The sequence below is a fragment of the Macrotis lagotis genome, chromosome 2 (assembly GCF_037893015.1).
Source record: "Macrotis lagotis isolate mMagLag1 chromosome 2, bilby.v1.9.chrom.fasta, whole genome shotgun sequence".
In the NCBI taxonomy this organism is placed as follows: Eukaryota; Metazoa; Chordata; class Mammalia; order Peramelemorphia; family Peramelidae; genus Macrotis; species Macrotis lagotis.
This window is the reverse complement of record NC_133659.1, coordinates 262,443,609-262,459,413: the sequence shown is the minus strand read 5'-3', so window position 1 is coordinate 262,459,413 and position 15,805 is coordinate 262,443,609. Positions and strand designations below refer to the sequence as shown.

The window sequence follows — 15,805 nt, the reverse complement described above, 5'->3', positions numbered from 1 at the left end:
CTGTCTCATGGAGTCATTAGTTTCTGTAGACTCCATTATTTTTGGGGGGGAGGAGTTTTCTTCATTAACCTTTTGCAACTCCTTTTCCAATTGGTCAATTCTACTTTTGAAAGAGCTTTCCATTTGACCAGTTGAGGTTTTGAGAGTATTAATTTCTTTTTGCATTTGCTCGTTTGAGGATCTGAGAGAATTATTCTCATTTTGTAGTTGTTCAATTGATGATCTGAGAAATTTATTCTCCTTTTGTGTTTGTCCAATTGTACTTTCTAATGGATTAATTGTTTCTCCCAAATTTTTAAGTCTTTCTGTGCTGGAGACCAGATTGTATTCTCCTCAGAGGTTCCAGGTCTCTCTGGGTTGTGGTGTTTCCCTTCCAGGAATTTTTCTATGGATCCACCTTCCCGCTGACCCTTCTTCATTATGCTAAGACCTTTACTTGGGTGGGTCTTGTTCACCTGGGCTTGGGATCTCTAAAGGCTTTACTGAGTGCAGTTTTTCTGCCTGGCCAGTAGGAGGTGCTGGTTGCCCTCTCTGAGTGTCTGTGACCTTGGTTGTGAGGCCTTCTCCCTTTGCCTGAAGGCAGGGGTTGGAACTATTGAATTCTTTTGCCTTCAATCAATGGTGGGCTTTACCGTGGCCAGAGGTGATTCCTCAGCTGGGCTGGTTCTTCTGCTCACACACCTGGGCCTGAGGCAGAAGTAATTTGCCTTTGTTTGAGGAGAGGCCTCTGTGCAATGGAGGCATGCCCACAAAGTTTCTCAGACCCAAGAAGCCTAGGGATAGTGTCTGCTGTTATCCTGCACCAGAATACTTCCTCCAGCCTGGTCCCCAGCTCCTGGGGGACAGCATCAACACCAGCACCTCTGCTTCCCCACGGACCCAATCCCCTTTTGTCCAGCCCCACGGCTGATCCAGCAGGTCTGGCTCTCGGGCCCCCAGACTCTGGGTTCCAATTCAACTGTTAATCTGGCTGATCCCAGGCTGTGTCTCCCTGGGAGCCCAGACTCACCCACTGGTACTCAGGCAAGGCTGCTGTGGGAGACAAATCCTGAGGTAGATCTTCCTCTCCTGGCTTTTCTTTCTGGGTTTCCTGGTTCAGCTTACTTTTAAGAGGTTTGTTTCATGTGAAAGATGGGGAAGAGATCAGGAGACTTTAGAACTGTGCCTGTGTTCTCTCCACCCTCTTGGCCAGAACCACTCATGATGCTATTATTAATCAACACTATTCTAGTGCTTTATATTTTTTCATCATCACAGCCATTCATGGCCAGAAATTGACTCTCCTTTATTCTACTGTTTTTTTTTAACTGTAGGCATAGATTATCATACATATTTTGTATATCCTCAATAAAGGACAAATCTATTCATTCACTAAGGATTCCCAAGACCCTGTGCTTAATTACACATTTTTTTCCTTATTAGGTTGTAGCAACAATTTTATGAAATTGGTGGTATTATTAGGAATCAAACCCAAATTCTCAACATCCAAATGAATGGTTTTTCCCATAGGAGACTTCCTTATAGTCTATGGATCATCAACCAATCTCTCTGTCCTCATGATTAGGCCTAGTTTCCTTGTATAGGAGTTGTTGAATAAAAGAATTAAAACTCCACAATCCCCATTCTTAACATATCTCTTTTTCCCCTTAAAAAAAAAAGACCAATAGAGCATTTTCCCTACATGTATTTTATCTTGAGGTTTGGTATATCAAGCAAACACAAGATAAAGTTAATTGGCAGTATATAGAATTAGAAAATATCACTTGTAGAATGTACTGCTTGAACTGAATCTTGAAGGAAGCCAGAGTAACTAAGTGATGGAGGTGAGGAGGGAGACCCTTCCAGGCAGTAAGTCATCCATTGCAAAGGCACCAAGCTGGAAGCTGAGATGTTATGTGCAGGAAGAACAAGTAGATTTGTATAGCTGTAAGAGTAGAGGGTAGTAATGTCTAAGAAGAGAGAAAAGTTAAGAAAGGGCCCAAAAGAACTTGTAATGCCAAACAGATAAGTTTATATTTATAATAAGGAACCACTTGAATGTTGTAAAAAAGAGGAAGAAGGTAGTAATCGTTAAACTTTATAGAGGATCAGTTTAGAAAGTGTGTTTTTTTAATATTATTTCACTTCATTTTAAAACAAAAGCTATTTACATTTAGTAATTAAAGTATAATTGGGCAGATAGCAACTTTATTAGTTTTGGATTTTTACTGAGTGATAATGATAGGTTAAAACATTTGATCTTGCATTTATAACTTATTGCTAGATTAAATATTTATAATTTGTATGAAAAAGCATTAGAAAACTAAAAAGTTAATTTGCATACTTGGCTGTATTAGATACACAAGTCTAATTTTTCTGTAGCAACAGATTGTGTTTTATTATTGTTTTGTACAATTGAATTCATCTGTTACTTGTGTCAGGGAATAGTAGAAACAAATGGGAGGGTCCATGGAGCACATTAGTCAAAGCTGAATTGGGAGTATTTACAGATTTCTTTTATTTTGTAGGTGGGACTCTTTCCTGGCCACTGTATGGAGTTAATTAATCCAAAAGTTCCTCAGTCAGTGACAAACTCTGTGCCAAAACCAGGTAAGTCCCTTTTGCTTTTATGAATTAAAAAATAATGATTTTAAGTCACAATTGTTTCCTTATACTTAGGTTCATAGTTTGTTTTGCCACTTTGCATCTGGATCTCTCTTTGTTGGTATTCATGTACATTTTTCACATATATAACTAATTTTATTTATTTTTCGTTGTTTACCTTACTTTGATAATTTGATATCATGTTGCATGTGTTTGAATGATGGAAAGAACTTTTATTAAATCTTTGTTTGACTCTTTAAATTTTTTCACTTAAGTATAGATTGCTATTGTGAGGTAATATAGATGGTTTTCTCTGAAAAGTTAGTAAGAAGATGAAATTGTCTAAGGATTAATATGTAAGTAATATGTTTATTTCATCAGTGCCCTATGAATCCAAAATACTGCCTAAAGGAATGTTGTAGATTATCAGGGACCTGTTTTGAAATCAATATTTTACATGTGCTATATGAAACAGCAATGGTAACAAATATATGATTCAAGTTAATCAAGAAAACATTTTTATTTTTTGTTGGGGCAGCAAAATTTCATGAAATCTAATTGATTTTTACATCATAATATATGTATATTTGCATGACCCTGGAAAAGAAATTCTCCTTTAGAGGCTTTTTTCAGAGAAAGGTGGTATACAGTTGAAGGGGAAAAATATTTCCCCTGCCATTTTCATATTTGGCAGTAAACAGAGAGACAAACTATCCAGGGACCATGTTTCTGTTTGCCAGAAGCATCAGTTTGTGCCTTTTACAAGTAGATCTGGGCTATGAGTTGGACAAAAATTATGTTTTCACAAATCTATCTTCAAGGACCAATGCTAAGTGTAGAACTTTTTTAGATTAAGTAGCCTTGACTATTTTCCCAGTTCAGTACATAGTGAGCTAGGCTGGCTTGGCATGTTGTGATTCGGTTTTTTTGGTTTAGGGAAGTGTAAATCATATGCTCCATTTCAAAACACCGAATTAGCAGGCAAGCTTTTGTATTCAAATCATTCCTGGAAAATTATTCAGCTACTCTTCCATTTTCCTCATCCTTCAGCTTAGAGGAATTCATCCTTTTCATACAATTCCATATCTGTGTGCCCAATAGCAGATGGATAATCTAGTTTTTATGGCAGTTTTACTCACTTGTACTTTTTTTAAGGTTTTTAAATTTATTTTTATTAAAGATATTATTTGAATTTTACAATTTTCCTCCAATCTTGCTTCCCTCCCCCCACAGAAAGCACTCTGTCAATCTTTACTTTGTTTCCATGTTGTACCTTGATCCAAATTGGGTGTGATGAGAGAGAAATCTTATCCTTAGAGAGAAGAGAAGTCTAAGAGGTAACAAGATCAGACAATAAGATATCTGTTTTTTTCCCTAAATTAAAGGGAATAGTCCTTCCACAGCTCCTTATCTGGATATAGATGGTACTCTCCTTTGCAGACAGCCCAAAATTGTTCCCGATTGTTGCACTGATGGAATGAGGAAGTCCTTCAAGGTTGAACATCACTCTCATGTTACTGTTAGGGTGTACAGAGTTTTTCTGGTTCTGCTCATCTCACTTAGTATCAGTTCATGCAAATCCCTCCAGGTTTCCCTAAAATCCCGTCCCTCCTGGTTTCTAATAGAACAATAGTGTTCCATGACATACATATACCACAGTTTGCTAAGCCATTCCCCAATTGAAGGACATTTATTGGATTTCCAATTCTTTGCCACCACAAACAGGGCTGCTATAAATATTTTTCTACAAGTTATGTTTTTACTCTTTTTTCTCATCTCTTCAGGGTATAGACCCAGTAGTGGTATTGCTAGGTCAAAGGGTATGCACATTTTTGTTGCCCTTTGGGCATAGTTCCAAATAGCTCTCCAGAAGGGTTGGATGAGTTCACAGCTCCACCGACAGTGTAATAGTGTCCCAGATTTCCCACATCCCTTCCCCACTTGTACTTTTGATACAGAAAATTGTAAATCCCCAGGCTTCAACATTGGTTGAAATGAAACAAGCCACACCTTTTAAGGTTGTTGGGCAGCTAAATGATGCAGTGGATAGAATACTGAGCTTTTGGTATGTGACCCTGGGCAAATCACTTCACTCTGTTTGCCTCAGATCCTCATCTATAAGGAGGAACTAGAAAAAGAAATGGCAAAACCAAGAAAACTCCAAATAGGATAGTTAGACATGACTGAAAAATGTCCAACATTAGGGATATTAACTAATGGGAATGTATCTTGTAGGCAGTATGTGTAGTATAGAAGTATCAGCAGTATCACTAACCAGCTTTCCAATTAGACATGTCCCAAGTGAAACCCTTTCAATTCAGTTTTCCTTATCTTTAAAATAAGGAATGAGGACTAAATAAACCTCTATGATCCTTCATGGCTCTATACTTTTAAAAGTTAGCATTTTAAACACTGTTCAAAAAAATGCTCCCTAGAAAAGAATTCTGAAATACTTTTTTTTGTATGCTCAATTTTGAGCCCCTGACCTTAATGCAGGAAGAACTGATTTCAAATTTAGCTGCAAACACTAATAACACTCTTATACTGGGCTAACTCCTTAACCTCTGCCTCTCTCAGTTTCCTCACCTATCAGATGGGAACAATAATAGCACCAATTCCTGGGATTGTGATATAATGAGGTAACATTTGTGAAGCACTAGGATAATGCTAACTTATTAATTTAATAAATATTCATCAGGGGTGATAATGGCCATAAAGAAAAAGTGAACAGTTTTCATTGTTATAGTGAATTCTTGAAATAGAGCAAATTAACCATTCTGGTTGGAAGTTCCCTTTGACTAATAACAGTATAAAATATGTGGTGTTTTACCATATTGATATCACAAAATACATATATTTTTAAATGTTGTTATAAAATTAGGAAATTAATTAGAAAATAGTTAATTATCAGTCCTCTCTCACATTATCTGGTCAATAAACTCAAACACATTTGTAGGTATTACTCTATTATTAATTTCTCCTAAGAATGTGTTGCATCTGACCAATTGGATTTTTTTTCATGGAGTTCAATCTGTGTAGATAGAAATAATTAGGTATTTAATAGCAATAGGAGTTAGGACTAAGCCTTTATCTAGCAGTGAGCCTAAGTGGATTTAGATAACTCTTCTCTGCAATGTTTTTTTTCCCATTTGTTTTGAATTCAACTTGCTTTTAATGATCTTTTCATTTACATTATTACATGTGTGTACATGATTGGTTTCATATAATTTCATTCTGCTCTAGTTCTTTAAAAATCTTCTCTTATGTTGCTTTTTTCTTGGAAGGGGTAAGAAGAGGGATATATTTTAGAACAAAAAGTATGAATACTATTTTAAAAAGTTTCATGTTTCTTTGAATTTCTCGTGTTTATAATGCCTTATTTCACAGTAATATTCTATTTAAATTTTTCAACCATCCTCCAATTGATGCACAGTTGCTTTGAAATTATGTCTATTTTGAGTATATGTATATATGTGTGTGTGTGTGTGTGTGTGTGTGTATGTATATGTATGTATATATATATATATATATATATATACATATATATGTATAAACTTTGTTTCTTTCTTTGACTTCTTTGGCACATATATTTAATAATGAGATTCCAGGGCTAGTGGGCATGGGCAGTATCCTCCTTTTTCTTGCCCAGTCTAGAACTTTTGGTCTACTTAATAGCTTTTTCATCAGTATATCCATCTTCCTATAGACCTTTCATCATTGAATATATTTGTCATGTATTCTTATTTCCTGGGTATGGGGAGGAGCTTAGTTATTTATATTTTCATTTCTCCTACTATTGAAGTATGTTTTCATGTTATTATTTGTAGTTTGAAATTCTTTTTTCATTGATCATTTGCATATCTGGAATAGTCTATGTTCTTCCTCCTCTGACTTCTAGATTGCCTGTTTTTCTTTTTTTTCCTTCACATATCCAAAGTCCCATATTCTGTAAGCATTTCACTTCTTCAATTTCTCTCTTCTTTCTGAAGTTACCCCTAGTATATTTTATTGTCTTCATATCTTGTTTGTACTTAATAACTTGTATGTTGCCTCCTCTTTTGGTCTCAGATCTTCAAGAATATGTTCTAATTTTGCTTTTGACGGCACAAGCTTACTGCTTCATAAATGTTAGCTGGTAGGTAGCCATTTATTCATATTTTTTAACTACATATCAAATAGGAATGACCCATTAATGTGACATTTATGACTAATCTTGTTCTTCTTTCTATTTTAAGGCAATTCATTTATCTTGGTTTGAAAGTCAAAAGGACTTAAATAGAAGCCTCAATTAGTAAAAGCCTAAATATACTTTTTTTTTGCAAGGCAAATGGGGTTGAGTGGCTTGCCCAAGGCCACAGAGCTAGGTAATTATTAAGTGTCTAACACCGGATTTGAACCCAGGTACTCCTGACTCCAGGGCCGGTGCTTTATCCACTATGCCACCTAGCCGCCCCCCTAAATATACTTTCAAGTATGTGACAGTGAAACCTTGGGAATTCCTGACCCAGGAAAATTGTTTCTTTATAATTTCTCCAGCTATTTTTCAAGGGACAGAAATCTTTATCAAACAGCAATTTATAATATTTTCATTGTGAAAAGGCAGAAAGTGCTGGGATGGCTGCTGCCTAGTGCTGCTCCAAGAAATGTTATATAATTTTCTCAGTGATGCCTACTTCCTCAGTGAGGATAATTTTAGTTATTGCACCTGTGATTTCATTGTATATATTGAATTTCCAGACTCTCTCTTCCAATGAGTTTGTACTTTCTTATTTTAGAGCAGCCTAGAGTATTGAGAGGTTAAACAACTATCCCAGTGTCACACAGTCTCTCTATATAGCAGTAGGGACCAGAATCTAAATTTTCCTGATTCCAAGGCCATCTCTGAATCTCCTATTGCTGTTTCACAACTGCCTCAGTAGTCCATGGACAGGAACACAGAAGAATAACTTTTTTTCTGCGAGGCAGTGTGGTGAAGTGACTTACCCAAGGCCACATGGCTAGGTAATTATTAAGTGTCTGAGGTCACATTTGAACTCAGGTCCTCCTGACTCTAGGGCTGGTCCTTTATTCACTGTGCCACCTAGCTGCCCCCAGAAGAATTTCTTTTGTAATTTTTCAGATCAGATTATTGAAATCATTTTTAATAAGCATTAGATCCACCTGTTTGTTTTTTGTTGTTGTTGTTATTCAAATACTTAAATAAGCGAATTCTTTTCTATTGCTTAAAATAAGACATCTGCACCTCATAGAAGTAATCTGTTATCTTTGAATAAGCAAAGCAGTGTATTTGGAGTTGACTGTACTTTTTTGGTTGTGGCCTTAACCAGTATATTGATTGACATGCCTTGCTGCTTGTTGTTTGTTCTTTTGTGGGTGGTAGTGGAAGAGCAGTGTTTAAAGCATTAAGAACATTGTGTATTCTAAGTGTAAGCAGTTTTCTGTGAAGGAATTTGCAAACATAGGACTGCTTGTTTTACTTTTTTTGGACATATATTTGACTGAATTAAGTATTTTAATGGAAAGTAGATGCAAAACCAAGTATTATAATCCTTCCCTCCCTTCATTCATGCTTTTCTTCATTATTCCCTCACTCTCTTTCTTTAATCATCTTCCTTCCTCTCCTTTCTCTTTTCTTCCTCTCCCCCTTCATTCTCTATACTCCTGTACCCTTTCTCTTTCCCAGCACCTTTATTCTCTCTCTCCTTCCTTACCTCTATTCTTCCCTTCTTTAGTCCTCGAATCTTCTTTCATCACTCTCCTCATCTCCTTTCCCCTCTCCTTCCTTTATTAGTAAATCAACAAGTTTTTATTAAAAACCTACTGTTTACTCTCTACTATGTCTAGGCACTGGGAGTATAAGTACAAAGAATGCCTAGTAGGTAGGAGCTTAGATTTTTTTCATATATTTATATATGTTAATGTATACATATAAATCTATATAGAATAGATACAGATACACGCAGAAAGTGTTTTGGGGATGGGGGCACTAGTATCTGAAAGAAATTAATATTTCATGTAGAAGGAATGTTTTGTTGCATTTTTCAGTTGTTTCAGACTTTGTAATCTCAATTGAGGTTTTCTTGGCAAATTATAATGGCACAATTTTCCATATTCTTCCTCAGTTCATTTTACAGATGAGGAAACTGAGTTTAAAGGGTTAAGTAACTCGCTGTCACAAAACTATTAATTCACTTAGACCAGATTTGAATTTGGGAAGCTGAGTCTTCTTGATTCCAGGCCAGGAAGTCTGCCCATTATGCCAACCCTCTGCCCATAGTTTTCTTCAAAACTCAACTCATTTGAAAGCTTCCTCAGTAAGCCAGAGAATACCATTAGAATATTTTATATTTACTTATATGTGTATATATGTTGTTTCCTTCAGTTCCTTGCCTTGAGGGCAGGAAGTTTTACATTTTTGTCTTTATATCTTCAGTCTCTCAAATTATGACTGAAAAATAGTTAGATACTCAATAAATGTTTCCTGATTGGTTGTTTAATCTGCAGTTCCAGTGAAGGAAGTAAAACATTCAGAAGACAGGCATATGTAATCCCTTACAATCAAAGAGTAATGTGGGCTTTCCCAAAATTCTATACTTGCTCTATAATCACAGCAGTATTATTCACTTTATCTACCCAGATCTTATGAAGCTTATATATTATCCATTTTCATCTATATTGATAGATAATAATTAGCTGCAAAACTGAGAAGTCTTTGAAGTGCCTGAATTTCTTTTAGAAGGTGGGATTTTAGCTGGAACTTGAAAGAAAAAAGCAAAGCCATGGTAAAGTGAGAGAAGAGAACGCATTCTCGTCTTAGAGGACAACCAGGGGAAAATGCCTAGAGCAGACAGATGGAGAGCCTTGTTCAAGTAATAGCATTGAGACCAGGCCCCAGAAGGCAAAGACTATGGGCAGGAGGAGGGTTAGGTCATGATTGTCTTTGGATGTCAACAGAGAATTCTCTGTTTGATTCTAGACACAATATAGTAAGGGAGGGACATGGTCAGATGTGCATAGTACTAACATCACTGACAGCTGTGAACAGAGGGTGAACTGGATTGGGTACAGATTCATGGTCTCAAGATCCATTGGTAGTGAGATGGTAATCTGTGCCATAGTAGTGCCAGAGAAGAAGAGGAGATGGAAGAGAGAAATAGTATAGAGATAAAACCAACAGTCTTGGGGATAAGGGATTGTGGTGCAAGATATTGAAGAACTGAGAATGACACATTGTGAGCTTGGGAAAACTGGGAGGAATGGTAGGTGCCCTCAATCACCATTGAATAATAAAGAAATTTGGAAGGAGGGAAAGTTTAGAGGGAAATAGATCAGTTCAGTTTGGGGCATGTTGAATTTAAAATGTCTACAAGATAGCAAATTTGTGGCGCTTAGTAGGCAGTTGGATACAGGAGTTCAATGGAGTAGTTAGGTCTAGATAAATAGATTTGAGAACCATCAGCATAGAGATGGTAATTAATTTTGTGTCAGTTGTGGAGATCACCAAAGTGAAATCGTATAGATGAAGAAGAGAACACGATCCAGCCCAGTGCTGTGGGAGTTAGCAGGTGTGACCTGGATGAAGATACAGCAAAGGAGGCAAAGAAGGAATTGACAGATAGATAGAAGAAACTAGCATGCAGAAGAAGATGATTGAGAGATGTTAAGGATTGCAGAAAGTTCCAAACGAATTAGGACTGAGAGACCAAAGGCCATTGGATTTGTCAAATTAGAGATCATTGGTAACCTTGTATAGAGCTCCTTATACTGTATTATTCCTGCTGCTAGTATCCTTAAGAAACTACTACTACTATCATTAATATTATTACTATTATTTTCCTAGAGTCTTGAGAAAACCATTTCATTGGATTGATAAGCAAATCACGCTGTCAGATCTTATGAACTAATGAAAAATTACTTTATTAACAATGTATAGGATCTGGAGGTATAAAAGACATAGGACATATGAACCAATTAAGAACCTGGTGCAACAACCTAGTCATGAAGTGATCTTGGTAGTATCTGCATCAGTGAAGAAAAAGGGTCATGTATCATACATGTGACAGTAGAAATGGCAAGATTTAGCAACTAACTTAATGTATGGGGTGAAGGAGAGTGAAGAGTCAGAGATAATGCCTAAGTTAGAAATCTAGGTGGCTAGTGTTATTGATGGTGCCTTCAACAGAAATAGTGAAGTTTTATAAAGAGGAAGATTTGGAAGGGAGAGAGAGATCAATTCTGTTTTGAAGTTGCTGAACTTATGTCCTTTGGGACATTTGGTTTAAAATGTGATTCAGTCTACTCTTGAGTTCTTCAGTCCTCTGAATGAAGTAATCATATGGTTTATCTTGTTTTTGTTATTAATGTAGTCATTTATACTGATCGTTTTCTTAATATTTAACTAGTCCTACATTCTTGGTGGGAATCTTATCTGGTCATAGTGACATTTCATCTTTGTGTGTATATATTGCTGTACTGTTTTGTAGTATGTTATTGCAGTTTTTTGTATCAATATTTATTAGTGAAATTTACCTGTCCTTTTCTTTCTCTGTTTTTGCCCTTTCTTGAGATACTATTTTGAATAGGCACAAGATTATAATCTTAATATATTTCAAAAAAAATTTGCATCATTTCTCAGACTTTAGACTTGCTTCACACAGTTTGTAAATTGTCTTCGCCTTCCTTAGAAACAAAATGTAGATTCTTTTTTATTATTAACATCGCCATCTGTCAGTGAGATTCTAAAACTAAAAGAAGCACCTAAAGTTTGGAACTGTTGAAAAATTTTAGGGTCCCCATAATATTATGTAGCTAATCCAACTATGGAAAATTCTCTTTTTCATGGCATTACCAAAATGTACAGTGGTTTGCTGTCATGGAAAGGAAAACAGTGTTGATATCAGTAATATGATATCAAATCATTATATTAGTGGATGGTGCTATTTTAATTAATAATAATATCAATTCACAGTTTACAGTCTTTTATACTTTGCAAAACAAAAGTTCTCCATTAAAGTTTTTCCTTGGAAGTTGCTTTTTTAAAAATTTTTGCAAGGTAATAGGGTTAAGTAGCTTGCCCAAGGCCACACAGCTAGGTAATTATTAAGTGTCTGAGGTTGGACTCCAGGGCTAGTGCTCTATCTACTGCTGCCACCTAGCCACCCCATAAGTGCCTTTTTAAAAAATATTTATTTATCTGTTAATGAAATAATTACTAATGGAATCTCTAACTAGCATTGCCATATATTTCTTAGATTAGTTAGGAAACCAAATAGTATTTTGAATAAACCATCATGAAGTTTATCCTTTGTCCCAGTAGATTCTTATTTAACCATATCTTTTTTTGAATTGTATCTTCCCAGTCTCTCCTGGAATCCATTTCTTCCCCCTTTTTTTTCTTTATCTCTTTCTTCCTTTTCTTCCTCATGATTCTCTTCTTCCTTCTCCACTTTCCTTTCCCTCTTCTCTTTTCTTTCTCTCTCCCTCTCAGAAGAGTGGGCATAAAAAAGATGACAGCTCTGGTTTCTATTAAGTTCCATGCTGGAGGAAGGTTTTTCATTAAAAACTTCCATTAAAGAAAAGAAACCCCACTTAAACTCCATGTAATAAAAAATTAACTATCTCCTTTGGTTTTCATAGCACTTTCTCTCTGATGGTATCTTTTTTCTTTGTCATAAAACAGGGACCAGTTCTTTATTATTAATTATTTTGCATTATTATAAACATGTCACTTAATATAAAAAGTTTAAAATAATTTCAGTTTTTTTAAGAAAATCAAAGAATTTCATCATAGAATCATATATTTTTATTTGTAATAGGGCCTTAATAGGACTATCCAGCTTCCTTTTTCCATTGAAAAGGAATTGAAACTCAGAGAAATTTAAGTGATTTACCAGAAGTCCTTCTGGGTAGGAAACAAGATAGAACTTAGAGCTGACTCCAACTCCCAATAGCATTTCCATTATAACAAACATGGCCAATCTTCAATTTTTATATGTAAATCTATACTCTTCTTTGCTATAACTGCATGAAGAAACATCATTATTGTTACTGTTAAAATCACTGAACTGATTTCTATGCCAATTTTCATTTACTGAATTTTAAAGGGTATGTACTATTGGGTGTTTTTTAGAAGTCAAGAACTGTTCTAAACCTGATTTCCACCCCCCCATTCTAACATAAATTAAAATGTATTGAATGAATGACTTATTAGTCCTTTGCAGTCAACCTTGGAAATTAAACCAGCTTTAGCACAACTTCATTATAATCCCAGAGTGAAATATATATATAACTCTCAGAGCAAAAGGCTACTTGGAGGATCTCCAGTCTTATTGGAACATTGTGGGCATATATGAGTGGGGGTGAAATGGGAAAAGGAATAGATTACTCCAAAAAGCTTCCTTTCAATTCTAGGATCTGTAGTCTCTACTCTATTCATGTACCACCAAAGTATGTGTATATATAGTACATGGTTATCAAAACTAAAGATACAGCGTGGCATAGTACATGTAGCTCTAGATTGGTAGCTAGGATGATTTGAGTAAAGTTATAATATTTGATACTGACCATTAACAAGGCCAGTAACTTCTCTGGACCTCAAGCATGTCTTTAAGACAATAAATTAGGATTATAAATCTTGTAGAGTAGCAGGAAAAAATATAAGAGAAATTATTTTTGGATTATTCATTAATATTATTTCTATTACAATTCCTATTCTCAATTCATATAATCAAGAATTAACTTCTATATTTCCTTAAATACAAGACAGAAACCCATTGAATGCACACAAAAAAGATATATCAGTACACAGCAAATGGCAGTCAGAATATTTATTGATGAAAATCAACCATATAGGAATATAACTCACTTTTTTCCGTTGTTCTTCCTTAAAGTAATCAATATATTGGTACTTTATAGGGTTATAGCCTAACCTAGTTAATCACTAACTAGTGATGACCATTTTCATTAGGTTCTGAAAATTAACTTTGAATTTCATTTTCTTTCCTTTACCTTCTTTGTTTTTGTTTTCTTTCTCTAATTGCATGAAAATTTGAAATTGCTTAGTGCAAGCCTAGCTTCTGCATTTTTTCATAGAAATTCCCAGCTGAGCCCAGGAGAAGCTTGTTCTCCATGATCTCTCTTAATGAAACTTAACTTTTACTGTGAAACCTTCTGTTTGTATGTTGTAGTAGTAATTATCTTTTACTATTTAGCCTCTTATCAAATGTAGATTATTTTTTGGGGGGGAGGGTTTACTGAAGTCCTGAAATTTAGATTAAAAATTGGAATTTAGATTAAGATGGCCAATAGGTTTTAAGTATTATTTGGGAACAAAGTAAGAATAAAGTCTTAATCTCCTCTCTGCTTCTGATTTACCCTGACAAACTAGTTTTTATCTTTTCTCATCTATAATATGTTCTCAAGGATTTTAATAAGATTAATACTATCATGTAAACTTTTTGTGTTTGTTCTTGAGACTCTCCTAGATATTAAATATGAAGTTTACCTTTCATGTATTCAAACACTGGGAAACATTCAGGACCTTTTATTATTTAGGAACTGTCATGCTTGCAAAAGTCCCTTAATGAGAGTCCATTTTATCATGTTCAATAGACATTTGGACCAAAATATAGAATTGATAATATCTTTTATTATTTTATTTTCATAAAATAACGATATGGTAATATGTAATCTTATTTTTCAGTGTAGTTTCTCTATTTGAGATGCATTTTGTAACAAATGTTACAATTTGTCTTGAAATATTGAGATTAATATTTTTCTTTATAACAATTACATTATAAGTTCTAGTTTTACCTATATATTTTAAATGATATTGAAATCACTATCATTTTGATAACTAGAATATTCTTTATTCATCCTTAACTAATGCAGAAGGAGATACTCAGGTTCAAACATTTCATTTCTGTGTACTAGCATAAACCAGCTTCACTACTGTTCTTATTCAATTGTAAAACCAATTATATCATATAGGGATTCTTTATCCACTTATATTTAGAAAAATTATGAATTTTTGAAAGAAACATCATAATTTCTTCTGAAGGGTTCCCAAATGTTTAACAATGAGACCTTTATTTCTATTTCATTTGTATGGTAGTGTTTTTTGAACTGGAAAATATTTTATAAATTTAATATCCATAGTTTTAACTTTCTTATGGATGGATTTATTTTATTTACTGGATCAGAGTGTGAATTTGAGGACTTTGCATTGTTTTATTTTTCTGTCCATTTTTTAAGATACCTACTAGAAGTAGTAGTTTATGGTGAAAAATTTTGTTATAAAATGAATTTTACTTCATCCTTATCACTTGAAAGGAATAATTTTTTTCTTTTTTATTCAAATACCCTTTGATATAGCTATGCATGTTTTGTGATTATATGAAAGAGACTCTGTTCTTTTAAAATGTCAGACAGTTTTGTGAAGAACTTCATTTTTTTAAATTAAATTTTATTTTCCTGGAGTTCTGACTTTGTTCTCTCTCATCTTCTTGCACCCTCACCCCTCACCCCATATTCCCTTGATTCCTATTGAGAAAGAAAGAAAAACAAAACCCATGCATAATGTTTAAGTTAAAGAAATTTATTTATTCTTATCTTTCTAGTGTTTTAAATGGTAATATGCATTATAACTTATCAAACTTTTTCTGCATCTAGTAAAGCAATCATATAGATTTTGTTGCTTGTTAATAGTATGGTCAATTATGCTCATAGTTTTACTTCTGTTGATATAACTATACAATCTTGCCATAAATCTAGACTGATTATAGTACATAATCTTTATGACATGTTACTGTATTCTATTTGCTAATATTTTATTTAACATTTTTCCATTAAGATTTGTTGGGGATGGTGACCTATGGTTTGACCTATGGTTTTTACTTTGATGTTTTTCCCTTTTTTGAACTCTTTCTTGTTTAGGTATCAAGTTTATATATGTATAGTGGAAGGAATTTAGTAGGATACTTTCTTTTCCTTATTTTTTAACAGCTTTTATAATATTCAAATTGTTCTTTAAATATTTGGTAGAATTTGATTGTAAATACCATCTAGTTCTGGCTTTTATTTGCTGTCCCTGCTTTGTGAGTTCTTTTATGACTAGTACAACTTCTTTTTCTAAGATTTAGTATTTTTTAGTCCTCTATTCTCATTCTATTAATCTGGACATTTCATATTTTTATAAATAATCATTACATTTAGATTTTCAGTT

General features: G+C 34.3%; 1 protein-coding gene across 1 annotated transcript in view; it reads left to right on the top strand.

The window, feature by feature from the left end:
- Positions 1-15,805, top strand: part of LOC141514903 (rho GTPase-activating protein 32-like) — a 93,454-nt gene that overhangs the window by 56,969 nt on the left and 20,680 nt on the right. The window contains 1 exon segment of the mRNA XM_074226073.1: positions 2,508-2,589. The gene's annotated coding sequence lies outside the window, so the exon portion shown is untranslated.